The sequence below is a fragment of the Hemitrygon akajei genome, chromosome 25 (genome assembly GCF_048418815.1).
Source record: "Hemitrygon akajei chromosome 25, sHemAka1.3, whole genome shotgun sequence".
NCBI classification, from domain to species: Eukaryota; Metazoa; Chordata; class Chondrichthyes; order Myliobatiformes; family Dasyatidae; genus Hemitrygon; species Hemitrygon akajei.
This window is the reverse complement of record NC_133148.1, coordinates 31,653,363-31,665,312: the sequence shown is the minus strand read 5'-3', so window position 1 is coordinate 31,665,312 and position 11,950 is coordinate 31,653,363.

The window sequence follows — 11,950 nt, the reverse complement described above, 5'->3', positions numbered from 1 at the left end:
ACAGAGGCAGTGTGGGGAGAGTCACAGAGACAGTGTGGGGGTTGGTCACAGAGACAGTGTGGGGGATATTCACAGAGACAGTGTGGGGGTTGGTCACTGAGACAGTGTGGGGGTTGGTCACAGAGAGAGTGTGAGGGTTGGTCACAGAGACAGTGTGGGGAGAGTCACCGAGACAGTGTGGGGGATATTCACAGAGACAGTGTAGGGAGAGTCACCTAGACAGTGTGGGGTTGGTCACAGAGACAGTGTGGGGAGAGTCACCGAGACAGTGTGGGGTTGGTCACAGAGACAGTGTGGGGAGAGTCACAGAGACAGTGTGGGGGAGAGTCACAGAGACAGACTGGGGGTTGGTCACAGAGACAGTGTGGGGGAGAGTCACAGAGACAGTGTGGGGAGAGTCACAGAGACAGTGTGGGGGTTATTCACAGAAACAGTGTGGGGGAGAGTCACGGAGACAGTGTGGGTGATATTCACAGAGACAGTGTGGGGGTTGGTCACTGAGACAGTGTGGGGGTTGGTCACAGAGACAGTGTGAGGGTTGGTCACAGAGACAGTGTGTGGTTGTTCACAGAGACAGTGTGGGGAGAGTCACCGAGACAGTGTGGGGTTGGTCACAGAGACAGTGTGGCTAGAGTCACAGAGACAGTGTGGGGGTTATTCACAGAGACAGTGTGGGGGAGAGTCACAGAGACAGACTGGGGGTTGGTCACAGAGACAGTGTGGGGGAGAGTCACAGAGACAGACTGGGGGTTGGTCACAGAGACAGTGTGGGGGAGGGACACAGAAACAGTGTGGGGGATATTCACAGAGACAGTGTGGGGAGAGTCACAGAGACAGTGTGGGGTTGGTCACAGACACAGTGTGGGGGTTAGTCACAGGGACAGTGTGGGGGTTGGTCACAGAGACAGTGTGGGGGATATTCACAGAGACAGTGTGGGGGAGAGTCACAGAGACAGTGTGGGGGAGTCACAGAGACGGTGTGGGGGTTGGTCACTGAGACAGTGTGTGGGAGAGTCACAGAGACAGTGTGTGGTTGGTCACAGAGACAGTGTGGGGAGAGTCACCGAGACAGTGCGGGGGAGAGTCACAGAGACAGTGTGGGGAGAGTCACAGAGACATTGTGGGGGAGAGTCACAGAGACAGTGTGGGGGATATTCACAGAGACAGTGTGGGGAGAGTCACAGAGACAGTGTGGGGTTGGTCACAGAGACAGTGTGGTGTTAGTCACAGAGACAGTGTGGGGGTTGGTCACAGAGACAGTGTGGGGGAGTCACAGAGACAGTGTGGGGGTTGGTCACTGAGACAGTGTGGGGAAAAGTCACAGAGACAGTGTGTGGTTGGTCACAGAGACAGTGTGGGGAGAGTCACCGAGACAGTGTGGGGGAGAGTCACAGAGACAGTGTGGGGAGAGTCACAGAGGCAGTGTGGGGAGAGTCACCGAGACAGTGTGGGGGAGAGTCACAGAGACAGTGTGGGGAGAGTCACAGAGACAGTGTGTGGTTGGTCACAGAGACAGTGTGGAGATGGTCACAGAGGCAGTGTGGGGAGAGTCACAGAGACAGTGTGGGGGTTGGTCACAGAGACAGTGTGGGGGATATTCACAGAGACAGTGTGGGGGTTGGTCACTGAGACAGTGTGGGGGTTGGTCACAGAGAGAGTGTGAGGGTTGGTCACAGAGACAGTGTGGGGAGAGTCACCGAGACAGTGTGGGGTTGGTCACAGAGACAGTGTGGCTAGAGTCACAGAGACAGTGTGGGGGTTATTCACAGAGACAGTGTGGGGGAGAGTCACAGAGACAGACTGGGGGTTGGTCACAGAGACAGTGTGGGGGAGAGTCACAGAGACAGACTGGGGGTTGGTCACAGAGACAGTGTGGGGGAGGGACACAGAAACAGTGTGGGGGATATTCACAGAGACAGTGTGGGGGAGAGTCACAGAGACAGTGTGGGGGAGTCACAGAGACGGTGTGGGGGTTGGTCACTGAGACAGTGTGGGGGAGAGTCACAGAGACAGTGTGGGGAGAGTCACCGAGACAGTGCGGGGGAGAGTCACAGAGACAGTGTGGGGAGAGTCACAGAGACATTGTGGGGGAGAGTCACAGAGACAGTGTGGGGGATATTCACAGAGACAGTGTGGGGAGAGTCACAGAGACAGTGTGGGGTTGGTCACAGAGACAGTGTGGTGTTAGTCACAGAGACAGTGTGGGGGTTTGTCACAGAGACAGTGTGGGGGAGTCACAGAGACAGTGTGGGGGTTGGTCACTGAGACAGTGTGGGGAAAAGTCACAGAGACAGTGTGTGGTTGGTCACAGAGACAGTGTGGGGAGAGTCACCGAGACAGTGTGGGGGAGAGTCACAGAGACAGTGTGGGGAGAGTCACAGAGGCAGTGTGGGGAGAGTCACCGAGACAGTGTGGGGGAGAGTCACAGAGACAGTGTGGGGAGAGTCACAGAGACAGTGTGTGGTTGGTCACAGAGACAGTGTGGAGATGGTCACAGAGGCAGTGTGGGGAGAGTCACAGAGACAGTGTGGGGGTTGGTCACAGAGACAGTGTGGGGGATATTCACAGAGACAGTGTGGGGGTTGGTCACTGAGACAGTGTGGGGGTTGGTCACAGAGAGAGTGTGAGGGTTGGTCACAGAGACAGTGTGGGGAGAGTCACCGAGACAGTGTGGGGTTGGTCACAGAGACAGTGTGGCTAGAGTCACAGAGACAGTGTGGGGGTTATTCACAGAGACAGTGTGGGGGAGAGTCACAGAGACAGACTGGGGGTTGGTCACAGAGACAGTGTGGGGGAGAGTCACAGAGTCAGACTGGGGGTTGGTCACAGAGACAGTGTGGGGGAGGGACACAGAAACAGTGTGGGGGATATTCACAGAGACAGTGTGGGGGAGAGTCACAGAGACAGTGTGGGGGAGTCACAGAGACGGTGTGGGGGTTGGTCACTGAGACAGTGTGGGGGAGAGTCACAGAGACAGTGTGGGGAGAGTCACCGAGACAGTGCGGGGGAGAGTCACAGAGACAGTGTGGGGAGAGTCACAGAGACATTGTGGGGGAGAGTCACAGAGACAGTGTGGGGGATATTCACAGAGACAGTGTGGGGAGAGTCACAGAGACAGTGTGGGGTTGGTCATAGAGACAGTGTGGGGGTTAGTCACAGAGACAGTGTGGGGGTTGGTCACTGAGACAGTGTGGGGAAAAGTCACAGAGACAGTGTGTGGTTGGTCACAGAGACAGTGTGGGGAGAGTCACCGAGACAGTGTGGGGGAGAGTCACAGAGACAGTGTGGGGAGAGTCACAGAGGCAGTGTGGGGAGAGTCACCGAGACAGTGTGGGGGAGAGTCACAGAGACAGTGTGGGGAGAGTCACAGAGACAGTGTGTGGTTGGTCACAGAGACAGTGTGGAGTTGGTCACAGAGGCAGTGTGGGGAGAGTCACAGAGACAGTGTGGGGGATATTCACAGAGACAGTGTGGGGGTTGGTCACTGAGACAGTACGGGGGTTGGTCACAGAGAGAGTGTGAGGGTTGGTCACAGAGACAGTGTGGGGAGAGTCACCGAGACAGTGTGGGGGATATTCACAGAGACAGTGTAGGGAGAGTCACCTAGACAGTGTGGGGTTGGTCACAGAGACAGTGTGGGGAGAGTCACCGAGACAGTGTGGGGTTGGTCACAGAGACAGTGTGGGGAGAGTCACAGAGACAGTGTGGGGGAGAGTCACAGAGACAGACTGGGGGTTGGTCACAGAGACAGTGTGGGGGAGAGTCACAGAGACAGTGTGGGGAGAGTCACAGAGACAGTGTGGGGGTTATTCACAGAAACAGTGTGGGGGAGAGTCACGGAGACAGTGTGGGTGATATTCACAGAGACAGTGTGGGGGTTGGTCACTGAGACAGTGTGGGGGTTGGTCACAGAGACAGTGTGAGGGTTGGTCACAGAGACAGTGTGTGGTTGTTCACAGAGACAGTGTGGGGAGAGTCACCGAGACAGTGTGGGGTTGGTCACAGAGACAGTGTGGCTAGAGTCACAGAGACAGTGTGGGGGTTATTCACAGAGACAGTGTGGGGGAGAGTCACAGAGACAGACTGGGGGTTGGTCACAGAGACAGTGTGGGGGAGAGTCACAGAGACAGACTGGGGGTTGGTCACAGAGACAGTGTGGGGGAGGGACACAGAAACAGTGTGGGGGATATTCACTAAGACAGTGTGGGGGTTGGTCACAGAGACAGTGTGGGGAGAGTCACAGAGACAGTGTGGGGTTGGTCACAGAGACAGTGTGGGGGTTAGTCACAGAGACAGTGTAGGGGTTGGTCACAGGGACAGTGTGGGGGATATTCACAGATACAGTGTGGGGGAGAGTCACAGAGACAGTGTGGGGTTGGTCACAGAGACAGTGTGGGGTAGGGTCACAGAGACAGTGTGGGGGATATTCACAGAGACAGTGTGGGGAGAGTCACAGAGACAGTGTGGGGGTTAGTCACAGAGACAGTGTGGGGGTTGGTCACAGAGACAGTGTGGGAGATATTCACAGAGACAGTGTGGGGGAGAGTCACAGAGACAGTGTGGGGGAGTCACAGAGACAGTGTGGGGGTTGGTCACAGAGACAGTGTGTGGTTGGTCACAGAGACAGTGTGGGGAGAGTCACCGAGACAGTGCGGGGGAGAGTCACAGTGACAGTGTGGGGAGAGTCACAGAGACAGTGTGGGGGTTAGTCACAGAGACAGGGTGGGGGAGGGTCACAGAGACAGTGTGGGGGATATTCACAGAGACAGTGTGGGGAGATTCACAGAGACAGTGTGGGGTTGGTCACAGAGACAGTGTGGGGGAGTCACAGAGACAGTGTGTGGGTTGGTCACAGAGACAGTGTGGGGGAGTCACAGAGACAGTGTGGGGGTTGGTCACTGAGACAGTGTGGGGGAAAGTCACAGAGACAGTGTGTGGTTGGTCACAGAGACAGTGTGGGGAGAGTCACCGAGACAGTGTGGGGGAGAATCACAGAGACAGTGTGGGGAGAGTCACAGAGACAGTGTAGGGGTTGGTCACAGAGACAGTGTGGAGTTGGTCACAGAGGCAGTGTGGGGAGAGTCACAGAGACAGTGTGGGGTTTGGTCACAGAGACAGTGTGGGGGATATTCACAGAGACAGTGTGGGGGTTGGTCACAGAGACAGTGTGAGGGTTGGTCACAGAGACAGTGTGGGGAGAGTCACAGAGACAGTGTGGCGGTTATTCACAGAGACAGTGTAGGGAGAGTCACCGAGACAGTGTGGGGTTGGTCAAGGAGACAGTGTGTGGTTGTTCACAGAGACAGTGTGGGGAGAGTCACCGAGACAGTGTGGGGTTGGTCACAGAGACAGTGTGGCTAGAGTCACAGAGACAGTGTGGGGGTTATTCACAGAGACAGTGTGGGGGAGAGTCACAGAGACAGACTGGGGGTTGGTCACAGAGACAGTGTGGGGGAGAGTCACAGAGACAGACTGGGGGTTGGTCACAGAGACAGTGTGGGGGAGGGACACAGAAACAGTGTGGGGGATATTCACAGAGACAGTGTGGGGGAGAGTCACAGAGACAGTGTGGGGGAGTCACAGAGACGGTGTGGGGGTTGGTCACTGAGACAGTGTGGGGGAGAGTCACAGAGACAGTGTGGGGAGAGTCACCGAGACAGTGCGGGGGAGAGTCACAGAGACAGTGTGGGGAGAGTCACAGAGACATTGTGGGGGAGAGTCACAGAGACAGTGTGGGGGATATTCACAGAGACAGTGTGGGGAGAGTCACAGAGACAGTGTGGGGTTGGTCACAGAGACAGTGTGGGGGTTAGTCACAGAGACAGTGTGGGGGTTGGTCACAGAGACAGTGTGGGGGAGTCACAGAGACAGTGTGGGGGTTGGTCACTGAGACAGTGTGGGGAAAAGTCACAGAGACAGTGTGTGGTTGGTCACAGAGACAGTGTGGGGAGAGTCACCGAGACAGTGTGGGGGAGAGTCACAGAGACAGTGTGGGGAGAGTCACAGAGGCAGTGTGGGGAGAGTCACCGAGACAGTGTGGGGGAGAGTCACAGAGACAGTGTGGGGAGAGTCACAGAGACAGTGTGTGGTTGGTCACAGAGACAGTGTGGAGTTGGTCACAGAGGCAGTGTGGGGAGAGTCACAGAGACAGTGTGGGGGTTGGTCACAGAGACAGTGTGGGGGATATTCACAGAGACAGTGTGGGGGTTGGTCACTGAGACAGTGTGGGGGTTGGTCACAGAGAGAGTGTGAGGGTTGGTCACAGAGACAGTGTGGGGAGAGTCACCGAGACAGTGTGGGGGATATTCACATAGACAGTGTAGGGAGAGTCACCTAGACAGTGTGGGGTTGGTCACAGAGACAGTGTGGGGGAGGGTCACAGAGACAGTGTGGGGGATATTCACAGAGACAGTGCGGGGAGAGTCACAGAGACAGTGTGGGGGTTAGTCACAGAGACAGTGTGGGGGAGGGTCACAGAGACAGTGTGGGGGATATTCACAGAGACAGTGTGGGGAGAGTCACAGAGACAGTGTGGGGGTTAGTCACAGAGACAGTGTGGGGGTTGGTCACAGAGACAGTGTGGGAGATATTCACAGAGACAGTGTGGGGGAGAGTCACAGAGACAGTGTGGGGGAGTCACAGAGACAGTGTGGGGGTTGGTCCCAGAGACAGTGTGTGGTTGGTCACAGAGACAGTGTGGGGAGAGTCACCGAGACAGTGCGGGGGAGAGTCACAGAGACAGGGTGGGGGAGGGTCACAGAGACAGTGTGGGGGATATTCACAGAGACAGTGTGGGGAGATTCACAGAGACAGTGTGGGGTTGGTCACAGAGACAGTGTGGGGGATATTCACAGAGACAGTGTGGGGAGAGTCACAGAGACAGTGTGGGGGTTAGTCACAGAGACAGTGTGGGGGTTGGTCACAGAGACAGTGTGGGAGATATTCACAGAGACAGTGTGGGGGAGAATCACAGAGACAGTGTGGGGAGAGTCACAGAGACAGTGTAGGGGTTGGTCACAGAGACAGTGTGGAGTTGGTCACAGAGGCAGTGTGGGGAGAGTCACAGAGACAGTGTGGGGTTTGGTCACAGAGACAGTGTGGGGGATATTCACAGAGACAGTGTGGGGGTTGGTCACAGAGACAGTGTGAGGGTTGGTCACAGAGACAGTGTGGGGAGAGTCAGAGAGACAGTGTGGGGGTTATTCACAGAGACAGTGTAGGGAGAGTCACCGAGACAGTGTGGGGTTGGTCACAGAGACAGTGTGTGGTTGTTCACAGAGACAGTGTGGGGAGAGTCACCGAGACAGTGTGGGGTTGGTCACAGAGACAGTGTGGCTAGAGTCACAGAGACAGTGTGGGGGTTATTCACAGAGACAGTGTGGGGGAGAGTCACAGAGACAGACTGGGGGTTGGTCACAGAGACAGTGTGGGGGAGAGTCACAGAGACAGACTGGGGGTTGGTCACAGAGACAGTGTGGGGGAGGGACACAGAAACAGTGTGGGGGATATTCACAGAGACAGTGTGGGGGAGAGTCACAGAGACAGTGTGGGGGAGTCACAGAGACGGTGTGGGGGTTGGTCACTGAGACAGTGTGGGGGAGAGTCACAGAGACAGTGTGGGGAGAGTCACCGAGACAGTGCGGGGGAGAGTCACAGAGACAGTGTGGGGAGAGTCACAGAGACATTGTGGGGGAGAGTCACAGAGACAGTGTGGGGGATATTCACAGAGACAGTGTGGGGAGAGTCACAGAGACAGTGTGGGGTTGGTCACAGAGACAGTGTAGGGGTTAGTCACAGAGACAGTGTGGGGGTTGGTCACAGAGACAGTGTGGGGGAGTCACAGAGACAGTGTGGGGGTTGGTCACTGAGACAGTGTGGGGAAAAGTCACAGAGACAGTGTGTGATTGGTCACAGAGACAGTGTGGGGAGAGTCACCGAGACAGTGTGGGGGAGAGTCACAGAGACAGTGTGGGGAGAGTCACAGAGGCAGTGTGGGGAGAGTCACCGAGACAGTGTGGGGGAGAGTCACAGAGACAGTTTGGGGAGAGTCACAGAGACAGTGTGTGGTTGGTCACAGAGACAGGGTGGAGTTGGTCACAGAGGCAGTGTGGGGAGAGTCACAGAGACAGTGTGGGGGTTGGTCACAGAGACAGTGTGGGGAATATTCACAGAGACAGTGTGGGGGTTGGTCACTGAGACAGTGTGGGGGTTGGTCACAGAGAGAGTGTGAGGGTTGGTCACAGAGACAGTGTGGGGAGAGTCACCGAGACAGTGTGGGGGATATTCACAGAGACAGTGTAGGGAGAGTCACCTAGACAGTGTGGGGTTGGTCACAGAGACAGTGTGGGGAGAGTCACCGAGACAGTGTGGGGTTGGTCACAGAGACAGTGTGGGGAGAGTCACAGAGACAGTGTGGGGGAGAGTCACAGAGACAGACTGGGGGTTGGTCACAGAGACAGTGTGGGGGAGAGTCACAGAGACAGTGTGGGGAGAGTCACAGAGACAGTGTGGGGGTTATTCACAGAAACAGTGTGGGGGAGAGTCACGGAGACAGTGTGGGGGTTGGTCACAGAGACAGTGTGAGGGTTGGTCACAGAGACAGTGTGTGGTTGTTCACAGAGACAGTGTGGGGAGAGTCACCGAGACAGTGTGGGGTTGGTCACAGAGACAGTGTGGCTAGAGTCACAGAGACAGTGTGGGGGTTATTCACAGAGACAGTGTGGGGGAGAGTCACAGAGACAGACTGGGGGTTGGTCACAGAGACAGTGTGGGGGAGAGTCACAGAGACAGACTGGGGGTTGGTCACAGAGACAGTGTGGGGGAGGGACACAGAAACAGTGTGGGGGATATTCACAGAGACAGTGTGGGGAGAGTCACAGAGACAGTGTGGGGTTGGTCACAGACACAGTGTGGGGGTTAGTCACAGGGACAGTGTGGGGGTTGGTCACAGAGACAGTGTGGGAGATATTCACAGAGACAGTGTGGGGGAGAGTCACAGAGACAGTGTGGGGGAGTCACAGAGACAGTGTGGGGGTTGGTCACAGAGACAGTGTGTGGTTGGTCACAGAGACAGTGTGGGGAGAGTCACCGAGACAGTGCGGGGGAGAGTCACAGAGACAGTGTGGGGAGAGTCACAGAGACAGTGTGGGGGTTAGTCACAGAGACAGGGTGGGGGAGGGTCACAGAGACAGTGTGGGGGATATTCACAGAGACAGTGTGGGGAGATTCACAGAGACAGTGTGGGGTTGGTCACAGAGACAGTGTGGGGGAGTCACAGAGACAGTGTGGGGGTTGGTCACAGAGACAGTGTGGGGGAGTCACAGAGACAGTGTGGGGGTTGGTCACTGAGACAGTGTGGGGGAAAGTCACAGAGACAGTGTGTGGTTGGTCACAGAGACAGTGTGGGGAGAGTCACCGAGACAGTGTGGGGGAGAATCACAGAGACAGTGTGGGGAGAGTCACAGAGACAGTGTAGGGGTTGGTCACAGAGACAGTGTGGAGTTGGTCACAGAGGCAGTGTGGGGAGAGTCACAGAGACAGTGTGGGGTTTGGTCACAGAGACAGTGTGGGGGATATTCACAGAGACAGTGTGGGGGTTGGTCACAGAGACAGTGTGAGGGTTGGTCACAGAGACAGTGTGGGGAGAGTCACAGAGACAGTGTGGGGGTTATTCACAGAGACAGTGTAGGGAGAGTCACCGAGACAGTGTGGGGTTGGTCACAGAGACAGTGTGTGGTTGTTCACAGAGACAGTGTGGGGAGAGTCACCGAGACAGTGTGGGGTTGGTCACAGAGACAGTGTGGCTAGAGTCACAGAGACAGTGTGGGGGTTATTCACAGAGACAGTGTGGGGGAGAGTCACAGAGACAGACTGGGGGTTGGTCACAGAGACAGTGTGGGGGAGAGTCACAGAGACAGACTGGGGGTTGGTCACAGAGACAGTGTGGGGGAGGGACACAGAAACAGTGTGGGGGATATTCACAGAGACAGTGTGGGGGGAGAGTCACAGAGACAGTGTGGGGGAGTCACAGAGACGGTGTGGGGGTTGGTCACTGAGACAGTGTGGGGGAGAGTCACAGAGACAGTGTGGGGAGAGTCACCGAGACAGTGCGGGGGAGAGTCACAGAGACAGTGTGGGGAGAGTCACAGAGACATTGTGGGGGAGCGTCACAGAGACAGTGTGGGGGATATTCACAGAGACAGTGTGGGGAGAGTCACAGAGACAGTGTGGGGTTGGTCATAGAGACAGTGTGGGGGTTAGTCACAGAGACAGTGTGGGGGTTGGTCACAGAGACAGTGTGGGGGAGTCACAGAGACAGTGTGGGGGTTGGTCACTGAGACAGTGTGGGGAAAAGTCACAGAGACAGTGTGTGGTTGGTCACAGAGACAGTGTGGGGAGAGTCACCGAGACAGTGTGGGGGAGAGTCACAGAGACAGTGTGGGGAGAGTCACAGAGGCAGTGTGGGGAGAGTCACCGAGACAGTGTGGGGGAGAGTCACAGAGACAGTGTGGGGAGAGTCACAGAGACAGTGTGTGGTTGGTCACAGAGACAGTGTGGAGTTGGTCACAGAGGCAGTGTGGGGAGAGTCACAGAGACAGTGTGGGGGTTGGTCACAGAGACAGTGTGGGGGATATTCACAGAGACAGTGTGGGGGTTGGTCACTGAGACAGTGTGGGGGTTGGTCACAGAGAGAGTGTGAGGGTTGGTCACAGAGACAGTGTGGGGAGAGTCACCGAGACAGTGTGGGGGATATTCACAGAGACAGTGTAGGGAGAGTCACCTAGACAGTGTGGGGTTGGTCACAGAGACAGTGTGGGGAGAGTCACCGAGACAGTGTGGGGTTGGTCACAGAGACAGTGTGGGGAGAGTCACAGAGACAGTGTGGGGGAGAGTCACAGAGACAGACTGGGGGTTGGTCACAGAGACAGTGTGGGGGAGAGTCACAGAGACAGTGTGGGGAGAGTCACAGAGACAGTGTGGGGGTTATTCACAGAAACAGTGTGGGGGAGAGTCACGGAGACAGTGTGGGTGATATTCACAGAGACAGTGTGGGGGTTGGTCACTGAGACAGTGTGGGGGTTGGTCACAGAGACAGTGTGAGGGTTGGTCACAGAGACAGTGTGTGGTTGTTCACAGAGACAGTGTGGGGAGAGTCACCGAGACAGTGTGGGGTTGGTCACAGAGACAGTGTGGCTAGAGTCACAGAGACAGTGTGGGGGTTATTCACAGAGACAGTGTGGGGGAGAGTCACAGAGACAGACTGGGGGTTGGTCACAGAGACAGTGTGGGGGAGAGTCACAGAGACAGACTGGGGGTTGGTCACAGAGACAGTGTGGGGGAGGGACACAGAAACAGTGTGGGGGATATTCACAGAGACAGTGTGGGGAGAGTCACAGAGACAGTGTGGGGTTGGTCACAGACACAGTGTGGGGGTTAGTCACAGGGACAGTGTGGGGGTTGGTCACAGAGACAGTGTGGGGGATATTCACAGAGACAGTGTGGGGGAGAGTCACAGAGACAGTGTGGGGGAGTCACAGAGACGGTGTGGGGGTTGGTCACTGAGACAGTGTGTGGGAGAGTCACAGAGACAGTGTGTGGTTGGTCACAGAGACAGTGTGGGGAGAGTCACCGAGACAGTGCGGGGGAGAGTCACAGAGACAGTGTGGGGAGAGTCACAGAGACATTGTGGGGGAGAGTCACAGAGACAGTGTGGGGGATATTCACAGAGACAGTGTGGGGAGAGTCACAGAGACAGTGTGGGGTTGGTCACAGAGACAGTGTGGTGTTAGTCACAGAGACAGTGTGGGGGTTGGTCACAGAGACAGTGTGGGGGAGTCACAGAGACAGTGTGGGGGTTGGTCACTGAGACAGTGTGGGGAAAAGTCACAGAGACAGTGTGTGGTTGGTCACAGAGACAGTGTGGGGAGAGTCACCGAGACAGTGTGGGGGA